Below are 21,666 nucleotides of genomic sequence, written 5' to 3' on the forward strand. Positions count from 1 at the left end.
CTTTTTTAATTAAAGTCATTTGATTTGGTGAAAATCTATAGATTGTAATACCCCAAAATTGGCTCATTGCCATTATACCAATTCTGGTCTATTCCTGATAATTTCAAAGTCTTATTCTAATAGGCAATTCTCATTCTGCTATTTGCTACTTTACTTAATTGTCAGATGCAAAAAACCTAAATCTGCATTCATCATGCTTATTATTTAATTCCTATAGTATTTACTCGTATTAGTCACATAGTACCTATTGATTAATATTATATTTAATTATTAAGTATTTATACTTTAATTAAATTATAATTATATCCTAAGGCTAATGTACTATGGAATTAAATTTATTTAATTTAATAAATACACCTATCTTAATTAATTAAATGTAATTATTTAATTAAATGGGAAAGGTATTTCTAATTAATTAAAAGAAATTATTTAATTAAATGGAGTACTTCTAAATAATTAAACAAAGTTATTTAATTAAATGGGAAGACATTCCTAATTAATTAAATGAAGTTATTTAATTAAACAAAAGTGTCTCTAATTAATTAAAGATTATTTAATTAAATAGAAAAAGTAATTATGAGAGCATATTTCATTTTATTAAATTAAATATCTCAACAAAATCTCTCTTCAGTTCAAAAAGGGGAATTTCCAGTTCACTATTGATCAAAAATGAGTTAACTCAGTTAACTCCTTTTTCTACTCAAATTAAAACAGTTAACTCCTTATTTTACTCAAATTAAGTCTGTTAACTCCCTTTAATTTGGGAATCTCCCTTTATGACTGAAACTCATCTTCAATCCTGACCGTTGATCTGAATCGATCTCAACCGTTGATGGATTCTGGGAGACTCTATTTAAGAGACCCTCATCTCTTCATTTTGGAGAGGATGAATTGATTTGCTATCGAATTGCTGTTGAAATTCATGCTCATATTTACTTACATTTTTTGCATACATTCTCATTCTTAGTTTAATCTCATTTTAGTTTAATTATGCATATGCTTAATCTAGTTTGCTTCATTTGTTCTTAGATTACATTACATCTTTCATTTTTTTTAGATTAATCGGTATACTCAATCTTTGTTTAATTAAATAACTTTGTTTAATTATTTAGAATTAAGTACTCCATTTAATTAAATAATTTCTTTTAATTAATTAGAAATACCTTTCCCATTTAATTAAATAATTACATTTAATTAATTAAGATAGGTGTATTTATTAAATTAAATAAATTTAATTCCATAGTACATTAGCCTTAGGATATAATTATAATTTAATTAAAGTATAAATACTTAATAATTAAATTAAATATTAATCAATAGGTACTATGTGACTAATACAAGTAAATACTATAGGAATTAAATAATAAGCATGATGAATGCAGATTTAGGTTTTCTGCATTTGACAATTAAGTCAAGTAGCGAATAGCAGAATGAGAATTGCCTATTAGAATAAGACTTTGAAATTATCAGGAATAGACCAGAATTGGTATAATGGCAATGAGCCAATTTTGGGGTATTACATTTTGCCCCTCTTTGAATGAATGTGCGAGCGAATCACCCACACAATCAACCTCTACACATTGAGGTTATGATCCACCAGACACGTGTTCGTTGGGTACTCATTGACAATGGCGCTGGCCTAAATATTGTTTCTACGGCTCTACTTAGACAATTGGATTATTTTGAGGACTCTATTGATCCTCGATGAAAGATCACTATTAAAGCATATGATGAAGTAGAACGAAAGTCACTACGTCTTGTGACTTTACCAATTCGCATCGGTCCTATCGAAAGGGATGTCACCTATCAGGTGCTTGACATTCCCTTAGCCTACAACATTCTGTTGGGATGGCCATGGATACATGAGATGCACGTTGTGCCATCCACATACCACCAATGCATTAAATTCCCATTTCATGGCTCTGAAGTTACTATTCCTGCAACTACTAGCTACACTTGCAATATGCTCAAAGCTGCTGATTCTTTCGTCCCTGCTAACCATGAGTCTACTGATTGTCACAACAATAAGCTGAAACAAATTGAGCAGTCATTTAAATTGAAAGAAATTGGTATGGGAGAGTACCACATGGAACCAGTGTTATCATTAATATCAATTCCAAAATCCCCTCGATATTTTGGGAGACCCTCACTAGCAAAGAAGTCATTCGTGTTGACACCTCAGACCAAGTTTAATGGCTCTTTTGTCAAAGCTACAGTTCCCTTAGAAGATGAAAGCAAAAATAGAGCCATTGCTACATGGCTTTACAAAGAAGAGTCTCCAGTAGACCTAACAGAACAAGTTCAAGAAATCACTCCTAAGAAGTATGGACCTGGTCTTAAGCTTATGAAGCGTTTTGGCTACAAGGGAACCGGCCCTATTGGGTGCAATAACAATGGTTTAATAGATCCTGTCAAAGCAACAGCTCAAAGCAACAGTGACACAACTGGCCTAGGGTTCAAGAAGGTCCCTTTCCATTTGGGATCCAATAAATTCATACCCATACCTAAGAGTTCATTTGAAAATGAGTCACAATCTGAATCAGGTACTCAAAAGGAAGAATCTGATGATGAGGATTCTTACCCTCATCCTATTCCTTATGATCTTACTAAATTCTTTGTTGAGCCAGATGACTTTGTGCCATGTGTTAGCACTTTGGATGATACTAGTGATTCTTCTGAGGACAATACTGAGCAACTCAAATATCATTCAGAAAAGGGAGAATCTAGTTAGTCATGCCATATTGAGTATTTGTGTAAGAATCCAAAGGCTGAAGGAGAGTATGTCCCTATCACTATTGGGGAATTCTATAGTCTCTCACCATGTAGCATCGATTCTCATGAATATTAATTTGACAATCTTTCAGAAGCGACTATTGATAAAGACATTGACCAAGTGCATGTCTATGAAAATCAAATCGAAGTGAGTGAAACATCTAGGGATAGGTCACAGGGGTCTAATCCAACTAGTGTCTTAGAGTCATCAATTACTAACGTTCATACTTCAAGATGTTTGAATACACCTGTGGGTGAGGTCACCGTAGGTCTCGAATTGCTGATCCACGCATTTAATAACTATACTATGAATGCAATTGAACCAGCCACTACTCTCTCACTCGCATATCCCAAGCTTATAGACTAGAACCCCAATGCATCTAATGAAGTCCCCACATTCCAGAATGACTATACTCTTGCCTATTACCTAAACGCTATTGAACCTGTAACGTCTTCCACCAATTAGTAGAGCGTCAACATGACTGAGGCTGACATCAAATATCTCAGTCACATAATTAAAAGGAAAAAATGCAAGAGGTCTGATGGTGAAAACCACATTGTGGCAGTGTCGAATCCAAAAATAGTAAAAACAAAAGACGTATCCAAGGGTGAAAACCTCTCTGAGGTGCTCGCGGATGAGATATTTGATGTCCTTCCCAGTCACTTTCAGGAAGGATCATCAGTGTTAATAGAGCCAACATAGCCAATTAACCTAGGCACAGAAGAACATCCTCATGTGATACATCTGGCTTAGTCATTGTCAACTGAAGAAAAGGAACAATTCATTGCCTTTTTCAAGGGAAAGAAAATAAATTTTGCCTGGACATATTTTGACATGCCAAGATTGGATCCTGATCTTATTATGCATCACTTGTCCATAACACCAGGCATAAAACCAGTTAAATAGAAGCTTCGAAAAATGCATCCTCATGTTGCATTGCTGGTCAAAGCCGAATTGGAGAAACTTCTGAAGGCTAGTTTCATTCGTGCAATTGATTATGCTGAATGGATATCCAATATTGTCTCTGTGTCCAAGCATGATAAGTCTATCAGAGTTTGTATAGATTTCTGTGATCTTAACTTGGCATGTCCTAAAGACGACTTCCCACTCCCTAATATTGATATGATTGTGGACATGACAGCTAGCTATGAGATGTACTCACTTATGGATGGTTTTTTTGGATACAATCAGATAAAAATTGCACCAGAAGATCAAGAGAAAATAGCCTTCACATGTGCATGGGGAACCTTTTGTTGGAATGTGATGCCATTTGGTTTAAAGAATGCTAGAGCTACATATTAGCGGGTTGTTACTACAATTTTCCATGACATGATGCATAGAACTTTGGAGGACTATGTTGATGATACTTTGGTCAAAAGCGCTAAATGCAATACCCATTTGCACGATTTGGGACCAATCCTAGATCGTATGGAAAAGTTTAGTCTTCGGCTCAATCCTAAGAAGTGTGCATTTGGTGTCACATCAAGAAAATTGTTAGGATATATTGTTTCTGCAAAGGGAATTGAAGTAGATCTAGAAAAAGTACAAGCAATAATGGACATGCCACCATCTCGAAACATCAGTCAAATGAGAGGATTGCAGGGAAGGCTTCAATCTATTCACAGATTTATTTCACAATTGGTGGATAAATCACAACCCTTCACAAAGACCTTACATAAGGGTGTGAAATTCAATTGGAGCCAGGATTGTGAGCAAAGCTTAACACAAATTAAACAATATCTTGTCAATCCACCAATCTCGATGCCTCCTATGCACGGGAAACCTTTGCTTTTATACATTTTAGCCACTGAAACATCTTTGGTAATCCTGTTGGCTCAGGAAGACAATGATAACAAAGAAAGAGCTATTTATTACTTGAGCCGAACATTGGTCTCTTATGAGAAAAACTACAGTATTATTGAGAAAGCTTGCTTGGCAGTTGTCTTTGCTTCCCAAAAGTTGAGACACTACATGCTTGCCCACAATACACGGCTTGTGGCTAAAATAGATCCATTAAATTATTTTCTCAGTAAGGCAGCTCTCACAGGAAGATTGGCTAAATGGGTCATGATACTAAGTGAGTTTGACATCCAATATGTTGAACGCAAAGCTATAAAGGGATAGGCAATTGCAAACCAGCTGGCTGAGGCACCCATATAGAGTCTTCTACCAATAAACATTGATTTTCTAGATGAGTCAATTCTAACACTCACTCACCATACATGGGTTATGTTCTTCGATGGATCCTTCACACAACAAGGATCAAGTGTTGGATTACTTTTCATCACACCACAGAAATACTCATTGCCCAAAGCATACAAGATTTTGTTTCCTTGTACAAATAACATTGCTGAATATGAAGCTTTGATCAATGGTATGAAAATTGCAGCTGAATGGAGAGTAGATCAATTGGATATCTTTGGTGACTCTCAACTTGTCATCAACCGAGCAAATGATGTGTATCAAACAAAGGATGAAAAACTAATTCCTTACAAGCACATGGTTGATCACTTGACAAAATATTTTGCACACATCACCTTCCAACAAGTTCCACATGCAAATAATAAAGTGGTTGATGCCATGGCCACTCTGGCCTCCCTTCTACAACTGCTAGAAAGTGATCTTCGACACAAATTCTTGGTGAAAGCGTTACACTACCCAACCTATGACACACCTAATTCCAAGATTATCTATTCTATTATAGGACAAGAATCATCCCGCTACCATCACATCTATTCCTACCTTCGTAATCAAACCATTCTAGAAGGTCTAACCCAGAATGAGAAATGTTACCTAATCCATAACGCTTCACATTATTTCATTATTGCTGACGATCTATATAGGAGAGGTCTCGACGAAACACTCCTTAGGTGTTTAGAACTCGACGAGTCCAAACGTGCACTAATTGACATTTACGAAGGCATTTGCGGATCTCATTCTAATGGCCTAACACTAGCTCGCAAACTCCTTCGTACTAGTTACTACTAGTATAAATGGAGCAAGAAGCTATTAAATATGCTAGGTCCTGCAAATAGTGTCAACTACATGGGAATCTCATTCACGCTCTAGCTAAAGAGTTGATTCCCTCTACTTCAACATGGCCATTTCAACAATGGGCCTTTGACTTGGTGGGATAGATTCACCCAACCTCTTCTAATGGACATAAGTTCATTATCACCGCTACAGATTATTTCACCCAACCTCTTCTAATGGACATAATTTCATTATCACCGCTACAGATTATTTCATGAAATGGGTAGAGGCAGTCCCTCTCACAATTGTTGATGGCAAAATTGTAGCGCTTTTTATCACAAACTACATCATCTGTAAATATGGTATACCATCCTCAATCATTACTGATAATGGAGGACAATTCAAAAATAAAGACCTTAAGGAACTGTGCAAGAAATTCAAAATTACACAACATTGGTCTTCCATTTATTACCCCCAGGGTAATGGCCAAGCTGAGGCATCCAATAAGGCAATCCTCAAAATTCTTCATCGCACAGTCAGTAAGTCAGGGTGAGACAGGCATCTCCAGATCAATCCAGCCCTGTGGGCATATAGAACAAGCATTAGAACTCCAATGGGCATGACTCCTTTTGCATTGGTATATGGGGCGGATGTTGTGCTTTTGATAAAGGTTGAGATTCCTACCTTGAGAATCTCTATGAAAGGCCTTATCACAGATGATGACTATAGGATAGCCCAGCTTCAAGAACTTGCGTTGCTAGATGAACGATGACAAGTGGCCTGTGATCATCTACGAGCATATCAACAAAGAATGGCACGAAGCTACAATAGGAGAATTAGGCCACGTGACTTCCAGCTGGGTGATCTCATCCTAAGAGAGAATCCTAAGAATCAACAACAACGAATGCAAAAGGGAAAGTTTGAACCAAACTGGGTAGGTCCTTACATCATTACTGCAGTATATGGATCTGGCACCTATCAACTTTCCACAACTAAAGGAGAAGTGCTTAAAGAGCCTATGAACACTCTCCACCTGAAGCAATTTTATAGTTGATTCAATCTCAGCAAGCTCTCTGTACATATCTAAATGTCCTAAAAAAAATCCTAAAAATCAGAAAAAGTCCTGAAAAAGTTGTTACCCTGGTAAAAACCTAGCAATAGGTGCCTTTGTAATACCAAAAAAAAAAAAAAAAAATCCTGCCAAGAAGGTGAAAACCTGGTAAACAGGCGCCTCTTGTTAGTCACTTTCATGCTTTTGCTTTCCTGCTTTTCTTGCTCATGTATCCATGGATTGAGTCTTGTCATAGCTCGGGGGCATTCCCCCTTTAGTGTCACTCTTTTTGAGATTCTCCTCATAGAATCTCCTTCATGATAGTCACCAGTTGTTCTGACTGCGTTTGCCTACTATCGCTAGTGTCACTCTTTTCGAGATTCTCCTCATAGAATCTCTTTCGTGACAATCACCAGTTGTTCTGACTGCATCTGCCTACTGTCGCCAGTGTTACTCTTTTCAAGATTTTCCTCATAGAATATCCTTCGTGACAGTCACCAGTTGTTCTGACTACGTCTGCCTACTATCGCTAGTGTCACTCTTTTCGAGATTCTCCTCATAGAATCTCTTTTGCAATGGTCACCAGTTTTTACAGCTGTGTCTACCTACTGTTGCTCGGGTCATGTCTCAAGATTCCTTTTTGGAAGATCTCTTTTGCGTTAGTCACTAGTCATCCTGGCTGTGTCTATCTACTGTCACTTAGTCCTTCTTAGGTTCTCCATCATGAAAATTCCTCTTTGACCTCAGTCACCAGTCATTTTGACTGCGTCTGCCTACTATTGTTACCCTACTGAAGAGATTTCTTTCTTATATGTTCTAGACATTGACACTTGACATCAATCCCGAAAACATTAAACTCAAAAAAGAATGATATACTTATTTGGATATGCTGAGCATTTTCTTTGTTTGCTTTGTTTTTCTTTATCATATCTCCTCGAGCAACTCGATGATGTCATCTTCGACTAGAGAAGTAATGACTGGGGGCATGATCTTTTTCTTTGCTTTTTGTTTGTAGTTTAGTTCTAATAAGTTGATCTATTCCTATAAGAGGGGTGTCCACTATAAGAACCTCTATCTCATATTGGATGGTCGTGTGTACCTCGACTCCTTTTATACAGATACATCAATGACATTGGTTCTTCTCCTTGTTTTTTGGAGTGAACTCTTCATGCTATAGTACATATGGATACTCGTCCTATTAAGTGAATGTATGGGTCATTGCGAGTATATTAAGCATATTTCTGTCTTAGGTTATGAACGTAAGGGTTGTTGCAGACAAAATGAATACTGAATACTTAGCATAAGAAGAATCTCCCATGTGTTTGGTGTGCCTGTCATGCAAGCAACATTCAAGTCATCCTAGCATTCATGCTTCGATGCTTATGTTAACTTGCTACATTAAAAGGGACAAATGTTCTGGTCATTCTGGCATCTTGTGCCTCGAATGCTTACATTTAATCCCAACATCCCAATAACGTATCTTATATTCATGTTTTCATGATTGCAATGTCAGTGGAAATTGTATAACATACAAGCCTTATTTTCTATCCAATGATGATAAATCGTCAAAGCTTGGTAACCAGACCTAGGGTTGCATTTAACATAGTCTTGCATTACATACTCCATTTGCATTAGCATGCAATTCATGGTAATTCTGTTCATACTCCATATGCATCAGATTATTCCACGGCTGCACAAGCATTTGATTCGTCGATACTCACTCCTCAATGGAATACCTTTGACTGTCAAACAAAAACACACAACACTACGTCAGATGTCAGTTCATACATATGTGTTCTATCTAAACATACATCTTATGTACATCAGAGCAAAACAAAACAGACAATGACATGTATACAGGAATACTCGGCTCAAAATCTCGTATATATGTATATCAAAGAATGGGTCAGTACAAAAATGGGCGCTACTTGAGTGCAATCGATCTAAAATGATACATGTGGTGCTGGCACACCAATCGATACATAGCCAAAGATCAAAATCAAAAATCAAGCACAGAGTGTCTAACTCTGTCCCGAACTCTTGCCTCCAGGAGGAGTAGGAGGAATAGGGGCAACAGGTGGCAGAGGCGGTGGTGGCATATCCAGCCTGACAGGAGGTCGTGCACCTCCAAACTCTTGTGCGTACTGAGAGAATCGCTGCACCTGCAATGTCTCATCAGGTACTGCACTAGTATATGTTGCATAATAATATATAGCCTGAGCAGACTAAAAGCGAATCTCATCCTATGCCAGCTCTAGCCTCCGCGTGCTCTCTTTGACAATTTGTCTCTCTCTGTCTCTCTACCAGCTGCGCATCCCTAACTGCCACTACAATCTGCAACTCTCCCAACTGTCGGGAGGCTGTACGAACCCACTCTCGATACCGTCGTACCACATCCTGTACCCCACCTACTAGCTGATTTGGCATATCCTCATTGACCATCTCTGGTGTATGTTTTGGTGGAGGCACCTGCTGCTGAGAGGCCTGCTCCTCTGTCCTCTGCCTCCTCCGTTGACTGTGTCCTGCCCCACTGCTCCCAGCACCTGAGTCTGATCCCATCTGTTGTGGGGGAATAGGTATCTGTTGTACCCAGTGCTGGACCTGTAGTGGCATCTGTGGCTGTGCCTGCTGCTGCTGGGGCACTTGTCTCTGTCCCTGTACCTGCCCTGCTATCCCTAGTGGATCCGTGAAGCGTGGGAATTGATGGCTCATCAAAAATGCCTGATATGCAGGTGTCATCCCGGCATCTACTACCTCTGGCAGGTAGTCCCACTAAACTGCAACTAGGTTGCGAATATCTATCATGGATCATCCTGGATCCATCTGTGGAGGCTATCCCCGCTCTATATCCTTTTGCACCCTAGCATAGGCACAATACTCAGCTGAAATGTCATGTGGTTGGCCATACTGCCGCCACACTCGTGAGATGATGAATCTCTCTATGACGGATATCGTCCTGCCTACCAGTGGTCAAGAACTAAACATCCAAGGTAGCTCTCTCGGGGCATCATCCCAGTCCTTTGTCTCTCTCCAGGGTCACCATATAATAGACACCAGGTCATTGAGATGTGTCTTCCAATGCTCAGTCTTACCCAAGCGAGCCTGGGTAATATGCCCTTGATATCTGTAGATGTAGGGCTCCATGGGCTCCCGAGAATCCTCAAAAATTGGCCTAAATACAGGGAGATGCTCCCAGGCCCAGATCTGTAGCACATAAACACCTGCTACAATGGTCTTCTTCTCATGGAAGATGACCTCATGCATCTCATGAAAAAGATGGGCCAACATGCACTGACCCCATCCAAAGATCTCAGGTGCCTCAACCATTCTACGAAGCATGACACCCCATCCACACTCCAATCCATGGTGTCCCCTATCAGGATACAGGAAGTAGCTCAAGAAAATACCTAGCATGGATGCCAACCTATGTGTGGGTCCATAAGTATGCATCAGCTCATCCCAGCTAATGGCTTTGCCTTTCAGTAGCTCTCTCCTGAATACAATGGAAAGTGCCTCTGTCCCTAATCGAGGCACTATATCATAAATGACTCGAGCACAGTGAAATGGGATCCTTAGTATCCTCCAAATATCCTCTGGGGTAATCGTCATCTCACCCATCGGCAAATGAAATGTGTTCGTCTCTGAATGGAAACGCTCTACCAATGCAGTGAGAAGGTCATGATTCACCATCACGGTTGGAATCTGACATAGTGAAGACAAGCCCAATCGGGCAATGTGTGCCCAATCTGCGTCATCCAAACTTCGCAATAACTCTCCATACGGTGGATAATGAGATCTAAATGACACATCTCCAAAAACCTCCTGCACGCACAACAAAAAAAAAACAATCAAACGATCAGTATCAAGTCAAATCAAAGCATCAAAATGAAATAAAGTGCGATTTCTAAATGCGAAAACACAAAACTGTCATGGAATTTTGCGCGAAATCCATAAAATCTCACGCGAAGATGTTTAGTTTCGTGTGAAACTGATTTTTCTTCGCGCAAAGAATCTCTCCTTCGCGCAAAAAAAGATATTCTCACGCGAAGATGGATCTTCACGCACGAGAAAAGAGGTTCTTGTGTGAAACACGAATTGGCTTGCACGAAGAATCTCCACCTTCGCGCGAAACCAAAATCCCCCCGCGCGAAGATATTCCAACCCCGCGCAAAGAAACAGCGCATCTTGTTTCTTCACGCGAAGAAAGAAGATCTTCGCGCGAGAAGAGATCGGTCTCGCGTGAAGAAAGAATTGAACATCCTAAAACGTGCATAAAAGACCTCAAAATGCGTGACCAAAAAAAAAAGTACAGAGATAGGAAATCGATGACTCACCGGTGGTCTGTACTCTGCTAGCCGGCTATGTCATCTGGAGCACTCAAAATGATGATATCTCAAGTTCACTGCCATGTCTATATCAGAGCTCAAAATCACTACAAGACAAAAGCTCAAATGAATTGAAAATGACCCTTTGAGCCATTATATAGGTGTTTACCAAATTTTTCAAAGTGCTCGAATTTGCGCAAAACTCACACCCCTGGCTAATTGGACCATTCTGGATTCATTTTTGAGATCAAATTTGAAATCTGATACACCTAAGAGCCTTAAAATGCATTTTAAAATTTTGGGGACCAACGTGATCGAACGCTTGTGCAGCCCAAAATCTTTCTGATACTTTATGATTCTTGGAATCCTTTCAACTTTACATTCTCCATATTTTCAAAATTTATTTTGAAAATAGTCAACTTAAGTCAACTGTGGCTGACTCTGGTCAACTTTTGGTCAAACTTGTTTTCTTGCGACTTCGCAATCATTTCAAATCAACCCAATCTTTAGATTGTTCTGATCCCTTCTAGATTCTGCTGACATGATATACTGCTTCAAATCATATTTCTCGTGTGTCATCTTTCAATTTTGCTCCCGAGGGGGCAGGATGATTACATCATTAAATACTTATTGCTCAGGGCATCTAGTTCCCATCTTATGTCCTAGTCACTTGGGGCATCTCACTTGGGGCTTTTTGTTCCCTTCTATCTGACATCTCTGCCATCTATCTTATCTTTTCATCAATTGATCAACCTTATCACAACTCTTCTCAGAGTTCGATGGATAGGTATTGGGAAAGTCTAAACCCCGACTCCTGAGGATCAAACCTCGTTCTGGGGATGATTCTATGACTCATGATGGGACCTTGTTATCTTTTATCAATTTCGGGTATCTAGGTGTTCTATCTGGATCCTTGAAGGTTAAGCTCCATTCAAGAGATAATCTTCTAAATGCTTATCAATATTAGGTATCTAGGTGTTCTATCTAGATCCTTGAAGATTAAACTTGGTTCTGGAGATAATCTTCTAAATGCTATTACTCTCAAGTATCTAGGTGTTCTATCTGGATCCTTGAAGGTTAAGCTCTGTTCTGGAGATAATCTTCTAAATGCTTATCAATTTCAGGTATCTAGACATTCTATTTGGATCCTCAAAGATTACGCTTCGTTCTAGAGGTAGTCTTTTAAATGCTATCAATATTAGGTATCTAAGTGTTCTACTTGGATCCCTTAGGATTATGCTCTGTTCTAGAGATGGTCCTTAAAAACTTATCAATTGGTCTCCATGTCATCAACTTTGGAACCAATCTCATCTTTGCATCATGCTTTCTGATTTTCTTTGAATTAAACATGTTGCTCACACATTCATTCAAAGAGGGGCAAAATGTAATACCCCAAAATTGGCTCATTGCCATTATACCAATTCTAGTCTATTCCTGATAATTTCAAAGTCTTATTCTAATAGGCAATTCTCATTCTGCTATTCGCTACTTTACTTAATTGTCAGATGCAAAAAACCTAAATCTGCATTCATCATGCTTATTATTTAATTCCTATAGTATTTACTCGTATTAGTCACATAGTACCTATTGATTAATATTTAATTTAATTATTAAGTATTTATACTTTAATTAAATTATAATTATATCCTAAGGCTAATGTACTATGGAATTAAATTTATTTAATTTAATAAATATGCCTATCTTAATTAATTAAATGTAATTATTTAATTAAATGGGAAAGGTATTTCTAATTAATTAAAAGAAATTATTTAATTAAATGGAGTACTTACTTCTAAATAATTAAACAAAGTTATTTAATTAAATGGGAAGACATTCCTAATTAATTAAATGAAGTTATTTAATTAAACAAAAGTGTCTCTAATTAATTAAAGATTATTTAATTAAATAGAAAAAGTAATTATGAGAGCATATTTCATTTTATTAAATTAAATATCTCAACAAAATCTCTCTTCAGTTCAAAAAGGGGAATTTCCAATTCACTATTGATCAAAAATGAGTTAACTCAGTTAACTCCTTTTTCTACTCCAATTAAAATAGTTAACTCCTTATTTTACTCAAATTAAGTCTGTTAACTCCCTTTAATTTGGGAATCTCCCTTTATGACTGAAACTCATCTTCAATCTTGACCATTGATCTGAATCGATCTCAACCGTTGATGGATTTCAGGAGACTCTATTTAAGAGACCCTCATCTCTTCTTTTTGGAGAGGATGAATTGATTTGCTATCGAATTGTTGTTGAAATTCATGCTCATATTTACTTACATTTATTGCATACATTCTCATTCTTAGTTTAATCTCATTTTAGTTTAATTATGCATATGCTTAATCTAGTTTGCTTCATTTGTTCTTAGATTACATTGCATCTTTCATTTTTTTTAGATTAATTGGTATACTCATTCTTAGCTTAATTCCATTGTCAAATCCTTCATTCTTAGAGGGTTTGGTTGCCTACACCTCGATTCTGAGGATATTAATAGGAAAAATCCCTTTAGATAGAAGGCAACAGGTCGCTTTGCAGGGAAAATTTTGGATGACCAATTCAATGTTCATTCTGCGATGAATCCGCAAATAAGGACCGTGTTGAAAAGTGTGTGTTAGCATAGGCTACATTTTCACATATACATAGATAAGATTCAAATATAGGTGCAATTTGGAGGTAACGGTTACTGAGAGTAAATATGGTGCAAAGATCATTCATGCAATTTCAATGCATGAATAGAATTCATGATTTCACCATTAATGAACCACCAAAGCACAGAAAGAATATCAAAGCTTACAAAATTTTTAGAGCCAGGGCATAAAAACTTATCCAGTGATCTAGTAAGTTGTAATAGAAATCATACAGTATAGAAGTACAAATTTGAGCGGGTAAGTACTCTGTGACTCCTTGAAATCAAATATCTATTGTTATATAAGTTCTAGGGTTTATTCAAAATGCCTCCCCAAAAGGAATTCACTAGATAGATGGATTACCTGAAATGTTTTGTACGTGATGATTTTCTTGAACAATTCCCTTTATCAGTACATGAAATAACTAAGGGGAGAGAGTTGATTCCTAAACACCCTAGGGTAGTTGTAGCAGAGGGTTTTTATGATAAAGCTAACTGGGTACAAGATGCCCAAGTTTCCATGGGAGGTCTAGAGTTATTCAGAAAATGGTTTTCAAAGCAAAAACTAGACACTCCTATGAGCAATGTGTGGGAGTTTGATATTGGGAAATTAATAGTCCCCACAATTTTATTTGATAGTGATTTATTGATAAATTTGGCCTTGAAATATGATCCAATTACAAGGCGGGTAAAGAACCATGCTGGAGTGAATCTTTTTAGGGTTTTCCCTGAACTAATTAGTGAGGTTTTCAACCTCAACCCTAACCATGTCGTGCATGAAATCATTGATATGGATGACCTTCAAGCAAGGTACGATGCACAAAGGATTTACTTAAGAATATGGCCACTACTAGAGCATGCTGCTAAAATTGGTAATTTATCTATGATTACTGCCAACACCCCAGAGCCATTGTTGAGAAGACATTTTAACCTTAGGGCTCAGGCATTATATTTTTCTCTTTGCAAAATTTTTGGAATAGATGAAGCAAATCAAATCCTAGGCTCAATTGTCCTTATTATGGCTCAAACTATTCAATTTGGGATGAGCACTATTCTAGATTTTGCTACTTTTCTTGCAAAGGAAATGCACAATGGTTTGGTGGGGATAGCACAAGGAAAAGTGGACAAACCATTCTGTTGGTATTCATTGCTCATGTATGTATGTTTGTACAAGGGATATACCTTTTTCTCCAAGGGTATGGAGCTGGAAATAACTAGAGATGGAGAGAGGAATCCAGTGTAGTTATGGAGTGTTGATATGACTTTAGAAGCTATAGATTCCAGTTATGTGAGGTTTGATAGATACTTTGCATCAAAGCTTACACTAATTTTGAGAGGGGACAACCCTAGAATTCCACAAGCATTGTTAGAATTGATCAAACCTAAGGACCATGCAAAAGGACTACTAGTTAGTCATAATCGGGGGGATATAATCCCTTAGAATGTTTCAATAGTAATAAGAGTGTATGGCTTCTTGGGAAAGCCTCATGTGTTACCATTCCATGCGCCACTAAAAATAAGGATAGCAGAATTATTATGGAAAATAGGCACAATTGATGAGAGGGATTTGCCTAAAAAGGGTACCTTTTTCCCAGTTGTTACTGTAGTGCATGATTTCATTATTGTAAGAAAAGGGTGGAAACATCTCAACTTGTTCCTAGATAGATACAACATAGCAGAGTCTCTTGCCAAATTCATTGACCCTGAAGGATTCTATGACCTCTTGAGAGAGAGGACAAAGGTTTCCCTCATGGTGCACTAGGTATACTATCCAAAGGATGTTATTACGAATATTTTTTCTTTACAGGAATAGAAATTGAGAACGGAGAAATGGATAGTATTTAGTAAGACTTTAGAATTCATTAAGGGTTTTGACTCCAACTATGACCCATTGAAAGATAAAAAATATTGGGGAGCCAAGATGCAAGCACTAATGAATAATTTTGTTGAGATAATCCAAACTATGAATGAGAAGAAGGACATATATGTTAAGACCTATCCAGACAAGGTTGTAGAGGTAGAAAGGAGGATAAATAGTAGAAATGTAGTGGCACCCAGTCAATACACTTTATAGAAAAGAGCAGGTTATGTGATGGTTCAAAATGTGCAACAAGCTCCCCTGCAGTAAAGACCAAGGCCAAAAAGTCCATCTGCAACCAGTGCTCCAAAAAGAAAAAAGTTAGAGCAAGGGTCTTCTTCTTCTCAAGTAGAATAGTACTCCCCAAGCTAGCCCCCAATCTAGATAGATGATGAAGCATATTTGAAGGAACAACTTAGACAAATTGGTGGAGAAGGGGATGTAATTGTCACTTCCATAGATTTGGAGATCAGAGAACCACAAGAACCCCCTACACCTTGCTTGGATTTAACTATTGCTAACTACCAAGGTAAGGAAATAGACCCTATAGTTGCCTAAGCCTTTGAGAGGTTTATTAATGATGAAAATTTTGTGAAGTCTAGAGCATTTGCATAATTTTTGTGGAGGTTAAACATAGGAAATTTTGAAAAAACTTGTGAGAAGATAAAGGCAAAACAACCTAATAAATCAGACTCTACTATTAAGGAAGAGGTAAAGTCAAAAATTTTGAATGATTTTGCTCAATTTACACCTGAGGGCAGAAGGCAGATAGTTAAATAGTCAAGAGTCCTCATTTTACTAGAATGAGATATAGTAAATGCTATGGTTTTTTATTCAGTTAGGAAAAAAAAAGGATGTCCAATTCAAGATTGAAGAAGAGGTATTATAGGCTCATAGAGGAGTCAAGTTTAGTGATGACCACCAAGCCCTTGTTATTTGGTATATTGAGAAAAGGGATAAGACTAGGATGTAGGAAATTTCTACTGTAGAGCATACTAGTGCATTGACAGTTATTCAGGGCTAGTGAGGTAGGCAGTAAAAAAATAATGGTAATGGCTTCAAAAATGCTAAAATTTGGTAATGTGGTGTCTGGCCAAGAAGAAGATAGATTTTCTCAACACAATGCTAGGTTTGAAGAAGTTCTAAAAGCATATGAGGAGAGGGGTATACAAATACAGTCATCGGAAAATAAAGTGACTCAAATGGAAAAGATTCTTGGGAAAAGAAAAATATGAGAATCTAGTAAACCCAGGATTGCATACCCGCCATGGCCACCTATTGAACCTTTTAAGTCAACACCAATTATTGAGATACTAGATACCCCAAAAAGGCCTCAGTTCTATATTGCAGAGGATTTTGAAGAGGAGAAGAATAAATTATATGCACTGCATGTAGAACTTAATAATCAATATGAAGAAAAATTGAGGTAGGGTATGATGTATTTAGTAGATAGAATTGAATGGCCCTCATTTTTTGATTTTTTATCATGAATTGCAGCTATCAGGGGTGAATTAAAAGGAAATGAAGCCATATTTAGACCCACTGTATAGAAATGGATAGAAAGAAATGAAGATATCACTGCCATGTGTATATTTGTTATCCAACTAACTTGTCATCAGATAGAAAAGATCTTTGATTTGTTAAATAAATTGCAAGGTTTTGATGATAAACAAGATTCTTTCCAAAGAAGATTAACTTTTTTTTTTTCCAAGTATTTTACAAAAAAAAAATTATTTATTCCCTTGTGCTTTAAAGACAATTGAAAAAGTGAAGGAAAAGGAAGAATGGAAGAAGGAGCTAGATGAGATTTTTTGTGAAAGAATGAATAAAGTTATAAATGAAATAGGCCATCTATTATGGAAAATGACAAATGAAGAGCTGGTAAAGGTACAGTTGTTCTATAATACCATCAGAAAAGATCTTGTGGATACAGAGGCAATTGCAAATTCCTTAATAACTGTACAAAGAGAGGTCCTGAGTTTTGATTGGCCAGATGCCACCACCTATAATGAATGGAGAGATAAATTTATGTCCATAGAGCAGATGGTAGGAGATGATGAGGTAGAAGGTAATTAGGAAGAAGAAGGTGCAATAGTAAATGTCACTCATGCAGTTAGTGATAAAGATGACTCATCACTTTCAAGCTTGATGGCCACTTACTCTGAGGAATCAAAATGATAAAAGAATCTGATCATAGTGCCTTTATCTTTCCAAGAGAAGTAATAGAGAGGGACCCACAAAGGAATGTTCGATGTAACAGTCTTTCTATTATTCACAATTTTTCTTTCTTGTGATAGGTGTATGTAAGAATCTTTTTGAAGGACACCTGTCAATCACATTGGCTATTTGCTTGTTGCAACTCATGTCTATATAAATGAGTTTTCAAGGCAATGTGATGGTCTAATTTTATAATGCATTTTAGTATTACACTTAGGATGTATTTAGTCCAGTAATTTGAGCAAGTTTTATGATGTATCTTCTTTGCAAGTGTTCTGAGAATACATTAATATGGAATGATCTTTGTGTTTCTTTCTAAGGTCATTCTAAGTTTACTACAAATGTATACAATCTTCAAGAAAAAATGAATACAAATTATGAGTTGTCCCCATATTAATTCTTTTTAAATTTTATCTCCTTTTTATTACTTAGTGATCTTGATGTTGTATGAGTAAAGCTTGTGCAATTAAATGCAATCCTTATATGTTGTATGTCTTTTCATCACTGTTGTTAGTTCAATGAATTAAGTAAAAGATTTGATTAATTTGATGAGGTTGTTGTAGTAATAGGAAGGATGTTTTGAATGATAAAGTCTCGTAAAAATTTCTGATGATATTTGTTGTAAGGCAACAAATCAAATCCATGAAATTGCAATAGACTTTGAACCCCAATGGATTAGGCATTGGTCAAATTAATTTAGCTAGAAGAGAAATAGATCATAGATGGGTATCAAATGCAAAATTCTAATCAATTTTACTTTTCATTCCTAAAGATCTTCAAAGTTGGTCAATACTTGTTTGCATGAAATATTCTAGCCTTGGTTAGCCACTATTATAGAGAATAATTGCAGATCTACCAAAGAATTTATGACCAAATCTATTAAATAGGATGTATTCTGTTTAAAATGTCACAATTAGCTATGTGTTTAAGGACTAAGGATGAGCATTAGAATGAAACTAAAATAATTCACATACAACAGCAGTCAAATTGAGTCATCCCCTAGGTATACCCACCTTGGTTTTGTAGAGCCTGAAGAGAAGGAAACCATTCTTGGTTTTTTTAATGTTGGATCCAAATGGTTTCCTTATGTAATTGTTAATGGGAAGTGGCTATTCCTTAGGTTGCATAAGTGTTATCATTTCAGTATTGAAGCACTCTATTGCTCAATAGTTTTAAAACACCAATAGATCTGATGGCGGATAGTAATCATTAATATTTTTTATACTTAGTACAAATGGTGAATCAAAATATGCCACATGGAAACCTACATTAATAGGATCCTTTTGAAACTTATAAAAAAAGTTAGTCCCACAATTTCTATGTGTCAACACCTCGCATTTTTATTTTTGTGAAAATATGACTACCACCGATCTAAATCTATAGTAGAGAAGATGTTCATTTTTAGACTATTTTGGTCATAGTGTGGTCCCATAGGGACACTTGTCAAATTCTTGCATTTTTGCACCATTCAAAATGCTTTGATATTCATCTTGCAATAATACGACAACTATCAATTTGTCTTTTGATTAATGGTTGAGAAAAAACATATTTTATTCTATGTTTTGAGGATCCACAGGGACATGTGGCAATCTATCATATATTTGCATTTCTTAAACATCAAAAACTTTAACTTTGTGAGAATGTGAGATCCATTGATCATCACTTGAATCAACGATCAGGGAAGAGATCTCAGTCTAACTTCAGAACTAATCTAGATGTGATAGCTAGCATATTTAAGCAAATTATGTTGTAGTAAGAAGTTATGGCCCCTTCCAAGACATGCATCAACATGTCGCATTCTTTCCCTTCTTAAACACTAAGCACTTTGCATCTGTGAGGATGTGACATCTATTGATTTGGAAGGAGATCAATGACTATTGTAAAATCATTGATTTCTTCATTTACTTAGGTCCCATAGGACAAGTGTCATTCTATCACTTTATCATTGTAGTTGAAGGCTTTACATCTTGAATCTACAAGTATGCGACATCCATTAGTCTCAAAGGAGACCAATAGCTATAATAATTAATCACCAAAAGGGTTATGAACAAGCAAAAATAAGACTCAAGCTAACCACAACACGACCCAAGGTTAAAATTAAGTTACGAGCTAGGGGAAAATAAAAATTTCACAAAAGATTTTAGAAATAATCATAGAAAAAACCTTAGAATAAGAAATTAAAAAAGGTATGAGGACCTTTTTCAAATATCCTACCTTAATTTGAAAGGTGTGGTCAATTAACAATTTTTTGAAGGAAGCTAGGGCACAAGAGATACTAAGGCATAACAATTAGGGATTTTCTAGGGCACAATTGACCAAGATAATTATAACCCTAGTTTTTTATATAGGATAAATTAGATTTTCACAATGAACTTAAAGGATTTCAACTAAGTGAAAATTAGGCCTACAGAGCCACCATCTCCTTGAGGAGAACAAAATGAAATCACTGTTGTGATTCATTTTAACATTTAAATTTATTATGACAGCAAATCAAATGCAACACTTCAAAACTCATCAATCAAGAATTCATATATTCTCCCTTCTTCTTATAACTTGTCATAACTTTCAGATCTGCACAATTCAATTGAAAGGTCCTAAAAATATTTATATATAACCAATCTACACTAGTACAAATATATTTTAGAGGATTTTCAAAGATTTAAAACATAATTCATAACATGAAAAATCTAAACTAAATTTTCAAACTGCAAAACTTGCAAATTGTTAAACACTTAGAAGAGAGAAATCACCTTTGAACCATTCTGATTTTGAATTTACAATAGTACTTTGAAAACCATCTGACTAAATTGATTGAAAATAAAACTTAGTATCAACACAATCTGCATTCAATCCTTCAAGGATACTACTAGCCTGAACAAAGCATCACTAGGGTGCATGACATTTGAGTAAGAAAATTGGAAAACACATCAAAGAACTTACTGCTACAATTTTTTCCATGCATTTATCCTAAATTATTGAATCTCCTTTTTTAAATTCTCAAGGTTTTTCTACCATTCAGATTCAATACATTCCCCAGCAAATTCGTCATTTTTTTGGTGTTTTGAAACAACACGGTTCCAAATTACCCTAATGAGAACAAGATACATCTAGGGGCAGCTAACTCCCATCTTCAACATACCATTTCAAACACCAGACCAACTATAAGGCTAGACCCTTCTTCTACTTCAAGCTCTGCAAAACCTAGGTGGGTGGACCTCAGATTCAATTAATATGGTACCAGTGCTAAAACATATTTCTAAATCTAACAAAGTAGATAAAAACCCTTAATCTACTATACTTATGCAATAAAAAATATGTGCAATAGCAAATTGCAACTCTATGAAATTCACAAGCTAAGTGAGGCCATTCTATTCTAGCTCTTCAAACATAAAATCAAATCAAATTCAACTCATCTTTATATTTTATGTTTGAAGAGTTAGAATAGAATGCCCTCACTTAGCTTGTGAATTTCATAGAGTTGCAATTTGCTAATGCGCATCTTCGTTATTGCATTAGTATAGGAGATTAAGGGTTTTTATCTGCTTTGTTAGATTTAGAAATATGGTTTAGCATCGGTACCATATTAATTGAATCTAAGGTGTATCCACCTAGGTTTTGTAGAGCCTAAACTAGAAGAAGAGTCGAGCCTTATAGTTGGCCTAGTCTTTGAAATGGTATGTTGAAGATGGGAGTTAGGTGCCCCTAGATGTATCTTGTTCTCATCGAGGTAATTTGGAACCATGTTGTTTCAAAACACCAACAGGAAACACATAACATAAAATTCTATATTACAAAATATTACATAGGATAATCAAATGTATGTATTGTCAAAAATACA

The sequence above is a fragment of the Cupressus sempervirens genome, chromosome 11 (genome assembly GCF_028749045.1).
Source record: "Cupressus sempervirens isolate cs-2001-9-10 chromosome 11, ASM2874904v1, whole genome shotgun sequence".
Classification (NCBI taxonomy): domain Eukaryota; kingdom Viridiplantae; phylum Streptophyta; class Pinopsida; order Cupressales; family Cupressaceae; genus Cupressus; species Cupressus sempervirens.